Here is a 4,178-nt window from a genome sequence, read left to right as displayed (position 1 = left end):
GGAAAAGGACAGCACGTTAGTCTAGTGTGCGTGATAGTACCTGTCTATGATGTCAGAAACGGGAAAAGGACAGCACGTTAGTCTAGTGTGCGTGAAGCTATGGACTCAGTCTCAGGGTGGGGTGGGGTGGGGGAATCCTTTGCACAGTCCCTAGAATAAGTAGACTGAGGTGGTTCTCACCCTGAGCCCTGGGCAAGTATCCCACCTTAGCTCTTGTCCCAGACAGGGACAGTGCACACCGTGAAGAGACATCCCATAGTGCAGTCAGTATCAGACATGGGCTCCACTCTCTTGTTGGCAATGTAGGGTGACTTTGAGAAGCTGGGAGTTATCTGGGACACACTCCAGGAAGCAGCAGAACTGGGTCCCACCCTACATCTCCAGAGACCCACTTTGCTGTCTCCACATTACCTTAGCATCCTGACCAGGATGGGGCCAGCTGGAGGGCATCTGTCTATTTCTGCTATGGTTCTCAAAGAGAGATCTAGAAACAAGTGGGCTGGAGAAATTCCCAGCCCGGTTCTCTGTGCGGTACCCTTCCTGGCTGACTTCTTGTTCTCCTTTGCTGCTAGGGGACGGAGGAGGGTTCAGCATGACTCAGGCTCTACCAAGGACCCCGATGGGCCAGAGCCGTGTTGACCTCAGGTCAGAGCCCGTTCATGAAGCCAAAATCGTAGATATGAGGGGCATGGTGGCACAGGCCTGTGATCCCACAGCTTGAAAGGCTGTGGCAGGAGGATCACAGGTTCAGGGCCTGATTGGGCTTCAGACCAAGTTCAAGACCAGCCTGAGTAATTCGATGAGACCTCGTCTCAGAATTTAGGATTGTACCCCATTGATGGGGTACTTGCCTCCCTTACGTGAAAATCTACATTTGAGCTCCAGGGCTTAAAAACTTTTCAAAGGAATGCCAGGTCAGAGCAGAAGGAGTCTGGAGACTGTCCAGGGTCACGCCCACAAAGGTATAGAGGTGCCTTCCTTGAGGGTTAAATGAGCCAATGCAAGCAGAGCACTTAACCCTGGCACACAGAAACACATTCAGTGTCTGTAGCTACTGTCATCATCCTAATGGCCCTGCTCTCTGATGCCAAGCTGCGAGGTCTCCAGGCCTTTCCTGTTTACAAGGCAGGACCTGGCCCAGCTTTCTTACCACAGGGTGTGGAAAGGACACAAAGCAGACACCTGGAGACAGCTGAGGTGACTCCGGGGGACACCTTCCCTGATGCTCACATCCGTGGTTTCCGTCTCCCTGAGAAATGAGGTGGCCAGATAACCCATAGGGTCCCCCCCCCAGTTTGGAACCTCTGATTTCCATAGCAAAACAAAACTGTTCCAGTCAGAAGGCAGTTCCGAGTGAGTGCCTGGCCGGGCTGCAGAACCCCGGGGCGGCAGCAGACAAAGGCGCCCTGTGCAAAGGCCGCCTCCAGCCCTCATGCCCTGTACCCAGATCCCACAGCTTCCAAGAATCACCATTAGACGTCCTTACTTGAAAGTCCTCCACTGACTTTGTGTTCCTGGAAATCATCATCCAAGAAAAGCCGGGGTGGGAGGGGCGGAGGGGGAGCGAAAGGGATGCCGAGCAGGAGGGCAGCCCCAGAGTGTGGTAGGGAAGAGGACAGAAGGGAGAGAGGAGGGACAAGGGACTGGAGAGAAGAGTGGAGATGTGACCCGAGGGGAAGCTGGAGAAGGAGCCCCACCCCCACCCCGACACTGAGAAACAGGCGCCCAGAACAACTGTGGCTTTGGACTCCCTTCAGCCTGCAGTGCCATGAACACAAGCACCTAAACACAGGCCACCGGCTGTTTGTTTAAACCAGTGTGCAGCCACGGCCCATGCTCTGCAGGGGAGTCCTGGCTCTTACCCCACCCCTCCACTCCCCAGCCACCACTCGAGTTCCTTTGGCCTGGAGATCCCCCAGGGGTTGGCTTTCCGTAAAACAAACTTCCCCAGGAAGCAGTACACTCTTCCCCAAGGGGTTGCCACCCAGCCCCAAGGGATCCCACTCTAAACTGGGTAGCACTGGACTTGGTTGTCATGGTAACTGGCATTTTTGAAGTCCTAAGCAGGTCATGCAAAAGCTCCGCCTCTTGCAGCCCTTGGGTCCCACTCTGATAGTGAGGACCACCATGGATGAAGCCGCCCTGGGGGCGCTGGAGTATGGTGCTGCCTGGGCTATGCCTGTGACGGTGCTGACACTTAGGACCCCTCATCTCCTGTCACAGAGAAGCCCCCACCCCACCCCCCCACCCCCCGTCTGTCCTCCCAGTGAAGAACATGTCGTGGGAAAGGTCATAGAGGGTTTTGGTTCTCCCACTTAGCATGACCAGGAGAGGTTACTGGTTTGTTGAGAGTGTCTCATCTCTAAAACAAAAATAGCAACATTGCAGCCTTGGTGAGAAGATCAAAGGACTTATTAGGAATTACATAGCCCAGGCCTGACAGGACAGTAATAGCAGCGTCACCTGGAACCAGGGCTTCTTCCCTGGGCTGCATCTCCCTGCTTAAGAACTAAAGAGACACAAGCCCGGATGGAGGTCCCTTAAGGGCCTGACACCTGACCCAGGAGCCCATGAGGGTGACCAGCAAGGTGCCCATGCCCTGTGAGGTGTGAGGAGTCTGGCCCCAACTCTCCTTCTGCATTGTCCCTCGGCCCAGTCATCCTGCCTGGCCCCACCATCAGGGCCCCCCTTGGGTGGGGTGGTTAGGGCAGAGCAGGGTGGGGTGAACCAGAGGCAGCAGGAGCCATTATCAGGAGGCCCAGGATGGAGAGGGCTTCGGCAGCCTCCTTATCGGCTCCCCAGCGACCCAGACTGAGATGCACCCACTTATCAGTGGAGCTGCGGGAGGGCCAGGTCCCCTGCAGCTCCTGCTCAGGCTCCCCTGCTGGAGTTGCTGGGAGTAGGGATGTCCGTGGCCTTCTGGGAATGAGAGAGGCACCAGGCTTGCTAAGGCTCTGCCATCAGGTTTTCTTAGCTAACACTTCCCTCTCTAGCCCCCAAACCATGGTGGCGGTGGGCTGTGGGATGAAGAGTCTCTGATCCCTGCCCTCCTCTAAGAGGTCTTCATATGGTAAATGGCGCTTGTGGGGGCTCCTGGGCCTAGCAACGATGGCATGCAGAGCTGAGTAGTCAGTCACTCAGCTTTGTTACAAGTCTCAACATCCAAAAAGGCCATGAGGACCACTTAGGAGATGTTTTTGGATACCTCCTGTGGGGTCTAGGAATTGGCTAGGCTCCTGCAGAGGGCTCTCCAGCTACAACCTGGCACATGGTCATTCTTGTCTCCGTCCCTCACTCTGAGGGTGGCATGGCTTTCCAGGCATGCGGAGAGCGGGCCCCATAACAGGGCTCTGCGAAGAGCTCGTACCTTATCTGTGGACCAAAGACTGGGTGGGGTACATCTGAGAACCAAAGGCAAGTTCTGCAGAAAGGTGGGGGCGGCACAACCGGAGCCTTCCAGCCTGGTAGGGAAGGACACGGGGGTGGCCTGATATTTAGGGCAGGGGTGGGCTACATCCCTCCCAGAGCTGTAGAAATTCTCAACTGGGAAGGACAGAGATCCAGGAAGAAGTAGAGGTGTCAGGGCCTCTGGAGAATCTGAAGAAAACGGCATCCTTGCCTAGTGGGGTAACTGAGGCCTTCTAAATCAGGGAGCATAGCATGGAGTTAGCCTCTGACGGCCAGTTGCCTGAGGCGGGTGAGTCTCCAGCATCCTTGAGACTAGGAACCAATAAATACAGTCTCAAGCCAGAAAGGGCTGAAGGGACATAGCATCCCCAAAGCCCCTAGTGGAGCTGCGACTTCAGCAGGTACCTCTCTCAGCCTTGGGTCAGGTTTCTGGACCCCTCTGTCCCTCTGACCCAGACCCAGGCCCAGGCTACCTGGAGAGCTCCTCTTTGGAGGAAGCAAGCAGGAACCCCTTGACTGTTGCGTTCTCGCCATTTTCTTGAAGTTGGGCATTCCCCTCTGCACACCCGGGGGCAGACGCACATGTGGCTCAGTGACTCAGAAGGACTGTGTCTGTCTTTGGCTGCCACGTAACTGTGGAGCTGTGTTAGCTCTACATTACATGTGCCTTGTAGCCAGGCAGTGGTGGCGCGCACCTTTAATCCCAGCACTCGGGAGGCAGAGGCAGGCGGATCTCTGGGAGTTCGAGGCCAGCCTGGTCTACAAGAGCT

Source organism: Microtus ochrogaster, chromosome 2, assembly GCF_000317375.1.
Source record: "Microtus ochrogaster isolate Prairie Vole_2 chromosome 2, MicOch1.0, whole genome shotgun sequence".
NCBI lineage: Eukaryota > Metazoa > Chordata > Mammalia > Rodentia > Cricetidae > Microtus > Microtus ochrogaster.
This window is presented reverse-complemented; position numbering follows the sequence as displayed.